This window comes from Capra hircus, chromosome 1 (genome assembly GCF_001704415.2).
Source record: "Capra hircus breed San Clemente chromosome 1, ASM170441v1, whole genome shotgun sequence".
Classification (NCBI taxonomy): Eukaryota; Metazoa; Chordata; class Mammalia; order Artiodactyla; family Bovidae; genus Capra; species Capra hircus.
Window position 1 is genome coordinate 139,820,136 of NC_030808.1, and position 18,254 is coordinate 139,838,389.

The window sequence follows — 18,254 nt, forward strand, 5'->3', positions numbered from 1 at the left end:
CGCATTGCAGGATGATTCTTTACCATCTGAGCCACCAGGAAAGTCCTGGTGGGTCACCAGGTAAAGTTAAAGGAGTGCGTATTAATTCCAAAGAAGCCACTGAAGTTACAAAATAAGAGTACAGTGAAAGCAATGAGTCAACAAAAAATAAAATGGAATTATAAAAAAATTCAGTTGCTCTAAAAAAGGCCAAAAAAGAATAAAAGGGAAACAAATAGGAAACTAAAAATGTAGCAAGATTGTAGGTTTAAACCTGTGTCCATGTAACTATACTTATATTCAGTGTTAATGCTCTAAAATCCTAATTAAAGGGAAAGATTTTGAGACTGGATATGAAAGCAATATCTAACTACATGCCGCCAAGAAGAAATGTTTTTCAAACATAAAAATACAATTAGGTTAAAAATAAAAGGACAGAAAAGCTATCCCAGGCTGTTTTTTTTTTTTTTTTTTCTGTTTAGTTGCTAAGCCACGTCTGACTTTTTGCGACCCTATGGACTGTAGCTAACAAGGCTCCTCTGTCCATGGGATTACCCAGGCAAGAAAGCTGGAGTAGGTTGTCATTTCCTTCTCTATCTCAGGCTAACATCAATCAAAAGAAAGTTGGAGTGGTTTTTTTTAACATCAAATGAAGTAGATTTATGAGCAGAGAATAGTACCAGTGATAAAGAAAATAATTTTATAGTGATAAAGGGATCAATTCATCAAAAGAACATAGAAATCTTAAGCATCTATGAATTTAATTACAAAGCAGCAGTCCAGACGTAAGACCAATACAGAACTTAGCACTGAGAAATGAGGTGCTGCTGTTACAAACACCAAACATGTGGAGGTGGCTTTGAGCTGGGTAGAGTCTGGAGGAGTTTTGAGGGTGATGCTAGAACAAGTTGAGATTGCCATGAAGCAAGTGGTAAGGCTGATTCTGATGAAAGTTCAGAAAGAAAAGAGGAGACCTGGGGGGAAAGCCTCAGTCTTCTCAGAGAACACATAAATAATCACGAACAGGAGGCTGGTAGAAATGGGGATGTTAAAGGCCATTCCAGTGGATAGATATCAGGAACATGCTGGACAATGGAGAAAAGGTAACCTTGTTGCAAAGCGGCAAAGAAGCTGGCTGAACTGTGGTCTGCGAATGATGAAACTGAATGTCTAGCCAAAGATATTTCTAAACGAAGTATTAGTTCCTACAGACATTGGTAGGAAAACAGAGAAAACAGACATAAATTGAAGAAAGAATTGTGAAGCAAAAAGGAACTAGGACTTAACAATTTGGAAAATTCTTAGCCTAACCATATTGTAAGGAAACTGAGGTACAGAGGAAGCGACTCACTGAGGTCACAATGCCAGACAGCGGTGAGCAGAGGCTCAAGTTCAGTACTTTCGATCCAAGTGCAGCGCTGTTTTTCCCATGCCATGCTGTCAATTACAAGCAAGCCAACCCAGGAAGGGTTGACTTCTACCCTTGTGAGCTGTTAAGTAAACCTTATGTAGGTCAGGAGGCTCTGCAGGAGTCCCAGCTCTGCAGTCACACAGGGGACACGGATGTTTGCTATTTTGGTTTTGTTGTTTAATCACTAAGTTGTGTCTGACACTTTTGTGATCCCGTGGACTGTAGCCCACAGGGCTCCTCTGTCCATGGGATTCTCCAGGAAAGAATACTGGAGTGGGTGTCATTTACTTCTCCAGGGGGTCTTCCCAACCCAGGGATCCAACCCAAGTCTCCTGCGTTGCAGGCAGAATCTTTACTACTGAGCCAACAGTATACCTCCTAATTGTCATCAAAGCCATGCTCCCTCAATAAAAAGCAGTGTCAGAGAATTTCCCTTTGTCAACTATTTGACGTACAGGTACCTTGTGTCAGAGGAGTAAAGGAGACCATATGTCTCTTGCACAGAGTGCTCAGAGGTGCCTGCACGCGAGGGTGCATGTGCGCATCTGTGCTCCACTTGTCCCTTTATCCACCCACCCCCCAATCCCCCACCCCCCCACCCACCACTCCCCCGCCACACACCAGCCTGATTCCTCTTTAGAAAATCATGGGAAAAAATGAATTCCTGTAGAAGTTCGGAGGGAATTTGGCTTGTTTCCTGGAAAACCAAAGAGACGATCCCAAAACTGTGTGTACGCTTGTGTTCTGCAATGTTTGAAGGCTATGCTGTTGCCAAATTAATTATATGAAGCTTATGATGTGCAAATTATAACAATTGTTTCTACTGAACACTCAGCATCAACAGAGCATTAGAATATATTTACAAAATCTTCTGTGAAGAATACATAGTCTTCAGTTAAAACTCAATCACTCCCCTGTCTATAACGTACAATTGGTCTTTATTCATTGAATTTTTACCTGAAACATGAGCTATAGCTAAACATGAGGCTAAAATCAATGATAAAATTATGACTTCTTATGTAGCAATATTTGTTGTACCATTTACATAGATGATTAACTAAAAGTTGAAACAAAGAAGGTTTATGCATAAAAACTTCCCCCCAGTTGGAATGATTTTTCTCTATAGATTAGGATAGAAAACAAGAGTCAAGCTACTTTGGGGTTCCTGCTGGTTATCTGGGAAAATTGGTTACATAGATTCTGCCACTATGCTGCCCTGATGACTTCCATAATTGGGCACAATTTTTTGGTCTCAGTAGAAGGGCACGCAGAAAATTGAACAATTTAAACAATTAAAGAAGCAATTTATTTTCTTTGTATACACACACACACACACACACACACACACACACATATATGTAACTGGATATTAAATGTAACTTTTCTTGTTTTCATGAAGTTTTAGCAACATCCTTAAGAGGTGAGAATAATTCCAAAGACACCAGTACTTTCTTGCCTTACAAAAATGTGAGACCACCTACCCAGGGCTTTCCGATTATAATGTTTTGATGGTCATTTACCTCTGAGTCTCATAAGAGGCTGAGTCAAGAATAGTATATTTTTGCTGACAGATGTCTGTGTGCATTCCCACCTATGGATTGTAGAGGCCTGTAAGCTCACCTTAGAGACTAGTGAGTCACACCTGAGATTAAATGCTAACTCAGCTCACAGAGGAGAGAAGGCTGTGCTGGAACTAGCTGTCATTTGCAGGTTGTTGGTTAAGGATGCTCACATATGGTCCGTAGAGGGAAGCAAGGCGGACATCTCCAGAGAGATGCTCATAGCTGTGAGATGTCTCCAATAAAGAGGTTTACTGAAAATTATATGATGCTTGTCTTAAACAGCATTATTTATCCATTGTTGTTGTCTTTTAGTCTCTCAGTCATGTCTGACTCTTTGCAACTCCATGGACTGTAGCCCTCCGGGCTCTCCTGTCCATGGGGATTTCTAGGCAAGAGTACTGGAGTGGATTGCATTTTCCATCTCCAGGGGATCTTCCCAACCCAGGGATTGAAACTGCATCTCCTGCAAGTCTGTCTCACTGCAGGCAGATTCTTTACAGCTGAGCCACTGGGTAAACCCTTTACTTATCCATCTTATTCTTGTTAGTCTTTCAATCATATCCAACCCTTTGCGACCCCATGGACTATAGCCCACCAGGCTCCTCTGTACATGGATTCTTTAGGCAAAAATACCGGAGTGGGTGGCCTTTCCCTTCTCCAGGGATCTTCCTGACTAGATGGTGCATAATTCAACCATTGCTAACATGTTCAAGAGGTGGCAACAGGTAAGAGAAAAAGAGCTATATGGGAAAAAGATTAATTGGAAACTCATTCACCATAGTGAAGCTAATCTAGTTGTTTAAATCCTTTCCGTTAATGCTCAGCCAAAAATGATTGTTCTGAGAAAAAGGGAAGATGACTATTACTTCCTTATGAAAAGTTTTCCTTAACATTCTACATAGTGTATAATAATGTCGATTCTATTAATATTTCCTTAATTTTATTTTTATTGGATGCCAGATTTTCCAACATGAGGATTAAATCATGTTTAAGCTGACTTGCTAATTTCTACCTTCATTCCGTTATATGATGCTACCTCCTAAATGCCGGGGATGTTCAGTGAGAAGGATTTATTTCATTTCCATATTTTTCCTGATACTTCAACCAGGCTAATCTTTCACAAATTTTGAAGCATTAAATGAACACAGAGGGATAGAATAGAAAAATAGAATAGAAAAGACCATAGTAGAGCTTCACTCTGCTGTGGGCAACAGGACAGGAAATTGTACCATAAGGAAACACAGACTCTTAGGGATGAATGAATCAAATCTGGCAAAAGGAGAAATTGTGGGGAGGGTAGAAAGATACTTTTCTCTATATTTAAATATCTAACCATTTAATTTTCTTTCTGGTAAATCTTTAACTTTCTAATGTCATCATTTTCAGTTAGGACAGAGATATTAGCCATTCTAGAAGATGTGATTATCCCCCAAAATAAAACATGAATTAATCCTGAGTGGATGACTGTAATTGGGCTAAACATTTGTTTTAAGGGAAGAGTAGTGTTATGTTATGAACTGTAGACATACAAAACCAATCAACATTCAGAAAGCTCTGATGCCAGGTATATGACTTGTATAGGCTTGGCTCTTCACAGGAAGTTTTGTTCCACAGTTCATTTTTGTTTTTAAACTTTTTTATTTTGTATTGGGATATAACCTATTAACAGTGTTGTGATGGTTTTAGGTAAACAGCAAAGGGACTCAGCCAAATGTATACATGTATCCATTCTCCCCAAACTCCCTCCCATCCAGGCTGCCATATTACACTGAGAAGAGATCCATGTGCTAGACAGCAGGTTCTTGTTGGTTATATACTGTAAATATAGCAGCCTGCAACTCATTTTTAACTGTGGTCTATGCCAGCATGATAGAGCAGACAGAGCGTCTGTAGATTGGGCCGGCCAATTATTCCAAGCCCATCATAAATTCCTATTAGCTACTGAGGAAAAAAAAAATCTGTTTTCTCATCTAAAAACTATTTAAACATGCTGATTATATCAGAAACCATTTAACCTGATGTTGATTATTAGGTAATCACTCTCCATTGAAATCTTTGAAGTGACAGTGAAGTTATATATTTCTTAGTCCATGAGAGATGGTTAAATAAGAAGAGCAGGTTTCTTCTCTTTAGCTGGTGTCATGTAGCAAGGGCAATCTATAGCTTTCTTGAGGGAAGACTTTGATATTATTTTGGGACCCACACTTAAATTATAACATGTGCAAGTATTTTCTCTTTTGAGCTGTTGCAGATATAGTGCTTATAAATGGAATGTTCATGGGTTTTTGCTGTGGGAGGTAGGCTATTATGCCAACTCTACTGCATTGCAAGTATGGAGGCTGTTGTTGGTGTTGTTTAGTCGCTAAGTAATATCCAACTCTTTTGCGATCCCATGGATTGTAGCCCACCAGGCTCCTCTGTCCATAGGATTTCTCTGGCAGGAATACTGGCATGGGTTGGTGTTTCCTTCTCTAGCGGATCTACCCGGCCCAGGGATTGAACCCATGTCTCCTGTATTGTAGGTGGACTCTTTACCTCTGAGCCACCAGGGAAGACCATATAGAGGCTGATATGTATGGAAATCTGTGATGAGGCTTGACAATAGGTATAGGACACCTGGGGTCAGTCATATAAGCTTGCTGGACTACAGATCTCTTCTTTGGGCTCTGCAAATGCTCTTAATATCATGCCTAGTGATAATAAAAGCTCATAAATAGCTGTTGAGCTTGAGTTCACAGACATTTATGGCGCTTTATTCCTTTGTATAAGGGGGGCTTTCTAGGTGGCGCTAGCGGTAAAGAACTCACCTGCCAAAATAGACATAAGAGACGCAGGTTCGATCCCTGGGTTGGGAAGATCCCCTGGAGGATGGCATTGCAACCCACTCCTGTATTCTTGCTTGGAGAATCCCATGGACAGAGAAGCCTGGTGGCTATAGTCCATAGGGCCACAAAGAGTTGGAAACAACTGAAGCAACTTAGCACACACCCACACAAGATAAGTTTGCTCCTCAAGGGACAAGATATAATCATGGTTTGGCAAATTGGAGGGTTGATTAAAATAAGGGATCTGACACACTCCTACTAAAACCTGGAAGTAAAATCATTTGAATTCCCTTCCAAAAATCATCCCTGTCAGAGTCAAGGGCATGGGTTCATATTTATAAAATGCCCTGGAAAATAAATGTAAATTTCATGCGTTTGATTCAAAAATATATTTATAGCAAGTTTTTAGCATGGCTTCTGACATATTTGCATCTCTAAACTTGTACCCAGGGTGGAAAATATAGCAACAATGTACCCAGAGTGGAAAATGCAGCTAATTCACTTTTGACACCCAAGTCAGACAGCTCATATTTCCGGTGTTCAGCCTTCCTGTGTTATGGTTTTAGGTCTGGTGGGTAGAGTCATGCATTTCTGAGGAACCTGACAGTATCCTCCTCAAAAGAATGGGAAGCTTGGAAGGTTGGTCTTATCCTGGTGCTTCAATATCACCCCATGAAAAGCCTAGGAACAGTGTCTTCCAGACCTGTTTTCACTCCCAAATTATTCTTGTCATGGGATGTGCTAAGTCACTTACTCATGTTCAATTCTTTGCATCCCCATGAACCGTAGCCTGCCAGGCTCCTCTGTCCATGGGATTTCACAGGCAAGAAAACTGGAATCAGTTGCTACTTCCTTCTCCATGTGAAAGTAAAAGTGAAAGTCGCTCAGTCATGTCTGAGTCTTTGCAACTCCATGGACTGTATAGTCCAGGGAATTCTCCAGGCCAGGATACTGGAGTGGGTAGCCCTTCCCTTCTCCAGTGGATCTTCTCAACCCAGGGATTGAACCCAGGTCTCCCGCATTGCAGGCGGATTCTTTACCAGCTGAGCCACATGCTGTTGTATTAATTTTCCTTTTGTGTCTAAGAAACTATTTAACTGGAAAATAAAATGAGCCATAATGAGCTACTTTAAATGCTCTTTAGTAATTTCTATAAAACTGGATGTTTACCCAATAATGGCTGAATCCATTTCAAAATCTCTTACATTATTTAGCTCGATGGACAAATTTGTAAAGCCTCATAAAGCCTTCTTTAATCTCCTCAATCAGGTGTCATATTCACTCTTTGTTTGGTGGTGGTGGCTTCGTCACTCAGTAGTGCCCAGCTCTTTGTGAGCCCATGGACTGTAGCCCACCAGGCTCCTCTGTCCATGGGATTCCCCAGGCAAGAATACTAGAGTGTATTTATTTCCATTTCCCTCTCCAGGGCATCTTCCTGACCCAGGGATCAAACTCATATCTCCTGCACTGCAGGCAGATTCTTCACTGCTTAACCACCAGGGAAGCCCTACATACATCCATTATGGTCCTTATCTGTATTGCCCTTTGAATTAGTCTCCATGTAATCATTTTTTTTTTCTCATTTCTTTTCTGTGGTTTATTTCTAGTTTCATGTAGGTGTGGTCAGAAAAGATGCTTGAAATGATTTCTATACTCTTAAATTTACTGAGGCTTGCTCTGTGCCCTAGCATGTGGCCAATCCTAGAGTACTCTTCGGGTTATCGTCTTACATGTTCTTATTGTCACTCTGCCATGGATGCTTCAGGCACTCTGAGAAGGGCCTTGTCTTTCCTATCCCTCCACTTATCTCCCAGGGATCCTAGGTCAGAGTACTGCAGTTTGGGGACCTTCTAAGCACTCATTGGAATCGACTGAGGAAGTTTCTGTTGTCTTAGTGACTTTAACAATGACCTAGAATTTATTTGAATACAACAGAAAAAAATGTGTAGAGAATGCCTATAGAGTTGCAGACTGTTCAGATCAAATTAGTCAGCAATTCTGATGGATATAAAAAGAATTCCACTTTAAAAAATTTCAATTATCTTTTTACTGAAACACTAATTCCATCAAAGAAATATGGTGCTTTAAAAAGCTTTAACATCTAATTATTAACCTCCTATTTTAAAAAATTGAATGCTCTGATTTTGTAGATAGAATGTTCACAGAAGTGATTAAAAAAATACCTCCCTCAAAGCAGAATAAACAAAATGATAGCTCTTCTAATTATAGGGCAATGACTCTTTTAGAGCATATAAATCTTTCTGTTTAGTGACAGAGAAATACCCTGGATTACATAAAGAATAAATAGTTAGTTGGATCAATTCAAGATCTGCCTCTTTTTAAAATTTCTATATATAATATTTTGATCTGATTTCCATTTTATTTCACTATTTTCATCTCTACAAGAAGATAATATTTCACAAAGATCTTCCTAAAGAAATAGACAAAGATGATCAGTTCTCATTGAAATAATAGCACATTAAAGCTACTTGTTCTGTATCAGTCAGTTTTGGTGGTTTTCTGTGTACTTTACCAAGATCACTTGATTGCCTATTATGTAAATGGTTATGGACTACTTTTAAAAAAGAGTTCCAAGCATAAACTATTTTAATGTTGGGTCTCCCATCTGTAAACATTATTGTTACAATGTTTTGGAAGTGAATTACAGTTGATACCCAGAAAAAGCAATAAAGAAAGTAGTCTCTCCATGCTACTGTTTAAAATCCAGGCATCATCTCAATAACCAGACAGACATTACAGGATTCTTGTATTCCTCACTCTCTTTTTAACAAAATCACCTCCATTTACTATAATTTTGGCTCATTCCTTTCCCACTGTCGTACTATCTGCCATAAAAATTATCTCTCTGTAAAAGTGCTTTATTAACTTGATTGCTATCACCTATTCAACAAATTTTACACAAAAGAACTGGTTTAGGATTATATAACTTTTCACATATGAGAAAGAAATTGTGAGACGTGCCCTTCTCAGTGATACACATAATAGAGGTATAAAATACAGTTTTGGGAAAGGATAGCCATTCTTAATTGAAGAAGATTTAAAGCCATTTATTTCCTAAAATAGCAACCCATGTCTGTATCAGGCCAAGTAAAAAAGATGATCTGTTTTCAAAGCTGGAATCTTTCGAAAGCTCCAAAAGCTAGTTGATCAAAAAGGCATTTTCATCTATGGCTACTCAAGTAGAGGTAAGAGGCAATGAGGAAGCTTACACCACTGTCTACTCTGAATGAACTGCAGCTCAAAGCCAGTATGTGTATTGGCAATTTATCTGCAAAACTGGGCAGGCAATCTTGTGAGACTAGGCTTGAAAAGCGAATTTCAGGGCTTGTTTCTGTACAGAAATTCCATTTGAATATATGCTTCTATTTTCTTCTGTTCAATAAAGTACAAAATCAGGTTCAGGATTTTAAAGGTCAAGCTTTTGCCCTATCTTAACATATGTGTTGGGCTTCCCTCACAGCTCAGTTGGTAAAGAAACTGAAGTTGCTCAGTCGTGTCCGACTCTTTGCGACCCCGTGAACTGTAGCCCACCAGGCTCTTCTGTCCATGGGATTCTCCAGATAAGAGTACTGGAGTGGGTTGCCATTTCCTTCTCCAGGCGATCTTCACGACCCAGGGATCGAACCCAGGTCTCCCGCATTGCAAGCAGACACTTTAACCTCTGAGCCACCAGTTTAACCTTCTTTACCACCAGTTGGTAAAGAATCTGCCTGCAATGCAGGAGACCCAGGTTCGATTCCTGGGTTGGGAAGATCTGCTGGAGAAGGGATAGGCTACCCACTCTAGTATTCTTGGGCTTACCTGGTGGCACAGCTGGTAAAGAATCTGCCTGCAATGTGGGAGACCTGGGAAGATCTTGCATTTTGATCAGTTAGAGAAACTGGACAACTTCACGTGATTGATGCCTGATATAACTGAAGGACAACTGATGGTGATTTTTTTTTAATTATATGGACTTAACAGAAATATTGAGCAGTTATTGGCTGGTGCATTGAGAATAGAAAGAACCAGATTACTGTTTATCTTTTTTAAAGAATCAGATTATAAAACATAACATATTCTTCCCCTCACTCTTCAAAGACTTGGAGTCCAATAAATATATGTAAATTGCAGCATAAAAAGTTTAAAGCAGATTTAGAATATATTTCATCAGAACTGGCCATGAAATACTGAACTGGCATCCCACCAGGCTCTGTCCACGGGATTCTCCAGGCAAGAGTACTGGAGTGGGTTGCCATGCCCTCCTCCAGGGGATCTACCTGACCCAGGGATCGAACCTGCATCTCTTATGTCTTTTGCATTGGCAGGTGGTTTCCTTACCAGTAGCACCACCTGGGAAGCCCTGTGTTTCACAAATACATATGCAGTTAATCACGTGCCAGCAGGTCTTTGTCGTACTTCTGTGTGGCAGGCACGGATTAGACACTATGCTGAAGCTGAAGCTCCAATACTTTGGCCACCTGATGTGAAGAACTAATTCACTGGAAAAGACCCTGATTCTGTGAAAGATTGAAGGCAGGAGGAGAAGGGGACGACAGAGGATAAGATGGTTGGATGGCATCATCGACTCAATGGAACATGAGTTTGAGCAAGTTCCGGGAGGCGTGCCGCAGTCCATGGGGTCACAAAGAATCAGACATGACTGAGCAACTGAACTGAACTGATACTCTTGTGACTAACCAAATTTTACTCTAGCAATCAGCACCATAAGTACAATCATATGCCCGGGGGAAAAAACTAGAAAAGGTTTCCTTAAGACAGACCAACATCTAAGCATTTGAAAATCAGCTCTTTTTTAAACAATTTATAAAAATTTTATAAAAATTTGGGGAAGTATATTCTTGAGCTTCCTTAGAAACACTTAGGTGTTTCATGCAATTAGCGTGTACACACAAACGAAGAACACAACTGTGTACTCTTTGGATCACTTCTGTGCATGCTAAGTCACTTCAGTCCTGTCTGACTCTTTGCGATCCTGTGGACTATAGCCCGCCAGGCTCCTCCATCCATGGGATTCTCCAGGCAAGAATACTTATATGTGGGTTGCATTTCCTACTCCAGGGGTTCTTCCCAACCCAGGGATCGAACCCACATCTCCCATGTCTCCTGAATTGGCAGATGAGTTCTTTACCACCAGTGCCACCAGGAAGTCCAAGTGACTTCTGGTATCTCCATAATTTTCAGCTTTGCTATTAAAGAAAAAAAAAAAAAAGATGTCCAGCAGCAGGTCATGTAGCTGGAACTATGGAAGAATGATTTCCATGTCAGTGATTCAAAAGTGCAGGCATTCTGTCTAAACCCTTCTGGGATGGAAAGAATCCCAAAGTATTTAACACACTTTCCCTGCCTTATTAAGCAGAAACTTCATTATTCAATTTAACCTCTATTGGATGACTCATAGCCATCATCCAGAAGATTTAATTCAACATAGCATTTGCCGAATACCCACTATTTCACCATCATATTGGGATTTCCAGGGTATAACAATGACTAACAGTGGTCCCTGTACTTAAGAAACTGACACAGTACTATGGGAGCCCAGGTATGCCCATCTAAAAATGATGTAAGAGATTACGATTATGCCAAAGAGGAGCTAAAAATCAGTGCTGGGGATGCTGAAGAGAAATGGAGCCTACTTCTCTGGGGAAGGCAGTAAGCTGTCAGGGTGGAGAATCCGGGTCCTGCTCCCTCGGGCTGCAGCCCCTGTCTTAACCTTGCTAAGCCGTGCCCTGCGCAGTCCGCATGTCAGTACCAGTACGAAGAAGAGAATAATAACATCCCCTCTTGCATAAGGTCATCATAGGAATGAACTGATGAAAAGCAGTATTTTTAAAAATGTAGGCCATAGAAGCAATTTGGCAGATCTAGCAACTGTTTTAAAAATAAGAGAAAAACCCCCATAGAACAGAAAATACCAGAGAATATCACAGTGCATTGTGTGTAGTAAGTGAAGTGTTGTTTACAAGGCTTTGGTTTTGTGTGTGTGTCTGTGTGTGTACTGGAGTGTGATCATAAAATGTATTTCTGATTGTGAGTCATGAGGAAACAAGTTAGAAAACTTCAGGCAGAGAGCATTTGACACAATGCGTTTTCCAGGTGGCTTAGGGGTAAAGAGTCTGCTTGCTCATGCAGGAGACGTAAGAGATGTGGGTTTGATCCCTGGGTTGGGACGATCCCCCTGGAGGAGGGAACAGCAACCTACTCCAGTATTTTTGCTTGGAGAATCCCACTGACAGAGGAGCCTGGTGGGCTATAGCCCAGGGATTCACAAAAGAGTCGGACATGACTGAGCAACTGAGCACACATTTAGCACATAGCTCACAACCCAGATAATCACGATAGTGTGATCACTCACCTAGAGCCAGACATCCTGGAGTGTGAAGTCAAGTGGGCCATAGGAAGCATCACTACGAACAAAGCTAGTGGAGGTGATGGAATTCCAGTTGAGCTATTTCAAATCCTGAAAGATGATGCTGTGAAAGTGCTGCACTCAATATGCCAGCAAATTTGGAAAACTCAAAAGTGGCCACAGGACTGGAAAAGGTCAGTTTTCATTCCAATCCCAAAGAAAGGCAACATCAAAGAATGCTCAAACTACCACACAATTGCACTCATCTCACATGGTAGTAAAGTAATGCTTAAAATTCTCCACTCCAGGCTTCAGCAATACGTGAACCGTGAACTTCCAGATGTTCAAGCTGCTTTTAGAAAGGGCAGAGGAACCAGAGATCAAATTGCCGGCATCCGCTGGATGATCAAAAAAGCAAGAGAGTTCCAGAAAAACATCTATTTCTGCTTTATTGACTATGCCAAAGCCTTTGACTGTGTGGATCACAAGAAACTGTGGAACATTCTTCAAGAGATGGGAATACCAGACCACCTGACTTGCCTCTTGAGAAACCTATATGCACATCAGGAAGCAACAGTTAGAACTGGACATGGAACAACAGACTGATTCCAAATTGGGAAAGGAGTATGTCAAGGCTGTATATTGTCAGCCTGCTTATTTAACTTATATGCAGAGTACCTCATGAGAAACGCTGGGCTGGAAGAAGCACAAGCTGGAATCAAGATTGCCGGGAGAAATATCAATAACCTCAGATATGCAGATGACACGACCCTTATGGCAGAAAGTGAAGAACTAAAGAGCCTCTTCTTGATGCAAGTGAAAGAGGACAGTGAAAAAGTTGGCTTAAAGCTCAAGATTCAGAAAACAAAGGTCATGGCATCCGGTCCCATCACTCCATGGGAAATAGATGGGGAAACAGTGGAAACAGTGTCAGACTTTATTTTTTTGGGCTCCAAAATCACTGCAGATGGTGACTGCAGCCATGAAATTAAAAGATGCTTACTCCTTGGAAGGAAAGTTATGACCAACCTAGACAGCATATTAATAAGCAGAGGCATTACTTTGACAACAAAGGTCTGTCTAGTCAAGGCTACGGTTTTCCCAGTGATCATGTATGGATGTGAGTGTTGGACTATAAAAAAGCTGAGCGCCGAAGAACTGATGCTTTTTTTTTTTCTTTTTGATATAGTGGTGTTGGAGAAGACTCTTGAGAGTTCCTTGGTTGCAAGGAGATCCAACCAGTCCATCCTAAAGGAGATCAGTCCTAACTATTCACTGGAAGGACTGATGTTGAAGCTGAAACTCCCCACACCTGCTACCTTGATTTGAATGTTGTCTGGACCTGCTGGAAGTTATGTTCTTGCTTCACAGAAGATTTGCTTAATTCCATGGGGTACACGGAGGAGAGTCAGCTGCTACAAGTCTCACTGGCTCATCCAGAAACATCTACTGAGCCTTCTGACACGCAGGAACTGGCTAGCAACATTATCTGAAACTGGAATAACTGAGGTGGATCACAGCTCATTGATATAATGTTTAGGCTTTCTGATTTTTATTCTTCATTAATGAGAAGTTTCCCCTGCAGGAGGAAATGGCAACCCACTTCAATATTCTTGCCTGAAAAATACCATGGACACAGGAACCAGGCAGGCTACAGCCCATGGGGATGCAAAGAGTCAGATGCAACTGAGCAACAAAAAGTTCGGGCTATCTAATTTCACATTTCTACATCCATCAGCTTAGCACTGCAAAATAGACAATGTTTACATCCTCGTGCCTCTGTAATATATAACCCTTCTCACAGTCTGCTTTTAAATGGGGAGCGTTATTAGAGAGGAAGTCCAGGTTAGCTCCTTTCTACCTGGGACCTTACAAGGCTAGTTCACGTCTTCAGATTTCCATCACTCCTCATAGAGCATGAATTGGTCATCCAAACCATTATATACTAAAATAATAACCACGGTCCCAAAATGATATGGATGAATTCCTGAATCAAACAGACTTTGAGATTTTGCTCTGACTGGGAAGGTGGATGTCTCATGGCATCACCTAGCCCCCTACAATGAGATTAATGTTTACCAAGCACCAATTTTAGGCAATCAGTCTTGAGACAAATTTACAGTGTCTTGTCTGGCAACACACAGAATTTCATATTATTATGCTTTTTTACTAAGCTGACCTGAGAGAACACCATGAAACAAATGCCTATAATCAGACAAGGCATTTCACATATTAGGGGAAAGAGCCTGTGTCTTTTAACAAAGCCCTTCCACAAGGAAGGGGGATGAATCGAGGACCTTCAGAGAAAATCTACATCTGTTAAGGAGGTTAGCCGAGGGACTCTTATAAAGAAGATTAAATTACAGAGTGTGCTGTGTCCTAATTTATCCTCCCATGTTCTACATTTGACTATGAAGTCATTTCAAAGAAAAAAAAAAATCAGATACATGAGCAGGGAAAATATAGAGAACTGGGACTGCCCTCTTGTGTTTCTTTGGCTACATAGGCAGAAACGCAAAAGCCTCTGAAAATTGATAGCATCCAGTTTTCTGACTTAAAATTAAATTGCAGAAACTAAAGACGGGGAAAGAAAATCCCCCCTTCTAGTAATTTGTAGCTTCTTATTCACTCCATGGGAACGCACACACTAGCAGGGGGAAGTTTTCAGCTCCTCACCTCTGAAGAGACTTGCATTAGTCCTCTCTGATCTTTCCTTGTAATGGTATTATTTTAAAAATAGGTCTCGTATGAGAAATCTCTGCATCTCACACTCAATTTTGCTGTCAACCTAAAACGGCTCTAAAAAATAAAGTCTATTAAAAATAGACCTCATGGTCTTAAATGGTGTTTGAAATAGACGAGTCGCAGTGAGGCTCTAGAGATGGAAGAAAACTGATTCTGATTACTTTCATTATTGAGGACAGCTCTGGGGTTCTGGGCTTTCCCAGAAGCTTAATAAGTGGCACTTCCCAGGAGACCATAGGCACCTCGGTGATAATTGTACTTCTAGATCAACAGTGTTTGTTTTTTTTTTTTCAATATGGTCCATTCTTGCCTAGAGAATCTCATGGACAGAGGAGCCTGGTGGGCTACAGTCCATGGGGTCATAAAGAGTTGAACATGACTGAAATGACTTAGTGAAAGTCACTCAGTCGTGTCTGAATCTTTGTGACCGCCTGGACTATACAGTCCATGGAATTCTCCAGGCCAGAATACTAGAGTGGGTAGCCTTTCCCTTCTCCAGGAAATCTTCCCAACCCAGGGATCGAACCCAGACCTCCCACATTGCAGGCAGATTCTTTACCACCTGAGCCCAGGGGAAGCCCCAAATGACTTAACATGCATGCAGATAGCACAGGCTTCCTAGGTGGCACAAGTGGTAAAGAATTAGCCTACCAGTGCAAGAGATGCAAGAGGTGTGGGTTCAACCCCTGGGAAGTTTCCCTGGAGGAGGAAATGGCGACCCACCCCAATACTCTTGCCTGGAGAATCCCATGGACAGAGGAGACTGGTGGGCTACAGTCCATGAGGTCGCAAAGAGTCAGATACGACTGAGCACATGGCAGAGCAAAAGACAGCCAGAGACGCCCGATAGTGGTTGGAAGACGTCAGCGGGGTGAGAAGTTCATTGCATTTCCCACCTTTTATGACTGGCTCGATCTCACTACTGTAATTTTTGGAAGGCTCTTGTTGAGAAGGTTCTGGGAGGTTGAATCCCATTATTCCGTGCAGGGAGAGACTGGAAATCCCTGAGCAAATCATTTATATTCCATCTTACAGACTTTTCCATTATGAGATCAGGCTAGTAACTCCTCTTTTTATAGGATGAAATTTGTAGGCTGGGAGGATGAGGACTAACACGGCACCCTAGGTCCACAGATGTGAGCTTGCTCAGCAAAGCCTCAGTCACTCAGAACTAATTCCAAATAAGCCAGCTGGGGGCTTTTAGTTTAGATGTAAAGAGTCAATTGGGAAGACAGACGAGAGTGAGCTGCTGGTTGTCTCTATACCTTTCTGGTTTCTCTCTAGTTTGTTGGAGTCAAATAGTAATTGTGAGTCCTACGGCAAATAGACGAAGGAATGACTGAATAAAAATAAAGAAACCCCACACTGAGAGAGTAGCTTTGACACATACATGCTACCTTGTGTAAACAGATAGCCAGTGGGAAGCTGCTGTACCACACGGGGAGCCCAGCTCAGTGCTTTGTGATAACTTAGAGGGGTGGGATGGAGGGAGGCTCAAGAGGGAGGGAATATATGTATACATATGGCCAATTCATGTTGTTGTACTGCAGAAACTAACACAATACTGTAAAGCAATTATCCTCCAATAAAAAAATAAATGAAAAAAAAAAAGCCCTTCGAATGCTAGTGAAGTGTGGACACGCTTTCAGCAATAAGTTAGCATCTCTTTGGTGAATGTGATGCTATGTCAGGGCTGATGAACCTGTACAGGGCCCTCAGGGCTTGGCCTCTGAGCAGAGGAACGGGGCCACCCACTGTTGTCATCTACGCTGCTCTGTATCTCCAGACTTAGATGGCAGGATGTGAGGCAGGATTCAGCAGGTGAGAATTAATAGCATGTTTGCAACCAAATAAGGAAGTCACACAAGTTCTGAAACCCAACTGTGAGCGTATTACTTCTAAGTCTCCACTTTAACTCCAGAGGTGCTGCTGTTGATGTATAAACAGCGGAACGTACAATTGATACTTTTCAGTGAGAGACGAGCCCCTGTGAGCCTCAGCCCCACTCTCCCCCTGGCTCCCCACTGTTAATCATCCTCACTTTTTAGGGGGCCACCAGGCCTCTGGACCCATTTAGATGCCAGACTTGGGAAAACATGCCATTTTAATTAAAAATTAATTACTAAATTAGTTCAGGAATGCTATTTAGTCTTTAAAAGGAAGGAAATTCTGACACCTGTTACAGCGTGGATTCACCTCGAACACACTCAGTGAGATAAGCCAGGCACAGAAAGAAATACTATCTGATGCTGCTGATATGTAAGAGAGTTCTAGACTTTCTTGGGTTGGGAAGATCCCCTCAAGAAGGAATGGCAACCAACTCTAGTATTCTTGCCTAGGAAATCCCACAGGCAGAGGAGCCTGCTGGGCTACAGTCCATGGGGTTGCAAAGAGTAGGACATTACTGAGCGACTAATACACACAGACTTGGGGTGGTTGCCAGGGCCCAGAGGAGGAGAAGTGGGGAGCTGGTGCTTAACGGGGACAGAGTTTCAGTTTGGGAAGATGAAAAGAATTCTGGAGATGGATGGTGGGGATGGTTGCCCAGCAATGTGAATGGACTTAATGCCACTGAACCAAACACTTAGAAAAGGTACATTTTATGTTATAATATTTTACCACAATGAAGCCAAACTTAATTTGCATATTCATTCCACAAGCACTTATTGAATGGCTATGCAGGTCAAGTTTTATGCCAGGAGCTGGGAGATAGAAGGATGGACTGGATATAGTGCCTACCTCAGGAAAGGCCATAAACATTTCTATGAAGACATCATCAATTTGATGAACCATTTTTTTGTTTTCTTTATGATGTCCTTCTTGGATATTCAATTTTTTATTGTTTGTTTAACAAATAGTTTAACTCTATAAGTATTATTCAGTGATGATATTAATGAAAACAAATATCGCACTTTGAAATATTAAGTACTCTAACTTTTAATTCTTCCACAATGAATGAAGCTAACTATTGTCCTTGGGGGCTTCCCAGGTGGCCTTTGTGGTAAAGAACCTGCCTGTCAGTACAGGAGACTCAAGTGATAGAGTTGGATGGCTGGGTTGGGAAAGGGCATGACAGCTCACTCCAGCATTCTTGCCTGGAGAATTCCATGGACAGAGGAGTCTGGTGGGCTGCAGTCCATGGGGTCACAGAGAGTTGGACGTGATTTAGCAACTGAGCACGTGTGGGTGCACACACACACAGAAACACACTGTACTTGGGAGGGTCACGGATTGTTGATAAAGTCCCTCATTTCTAGGACAACAGGATTTTGTCTGCTGCTAAGTCTCAGCGGGAAATGGGCAGGGAAGGAAAGCAAGGTGGGAAGTGGAAAGCAGGCGGGGGAGGCATCTGAAGACAAGTG

The 18,254-nt window shown here is 41.4% G+C and overlaps 1 protein-coding gene across 1 annotated transcript in view; it reads right to left on the minus strand.

Moving 5' to 3' along the window:
• DSCAM (DS cell adhesion molecule) overlaps positions 1-18,254 on the minus strand; it is an 833,405-nt gene that overhangs the window by 77,799 nt on the left and 737,352 nt on the right. The gene's annotated exons all lie outside the window — the stretch shown is intronic.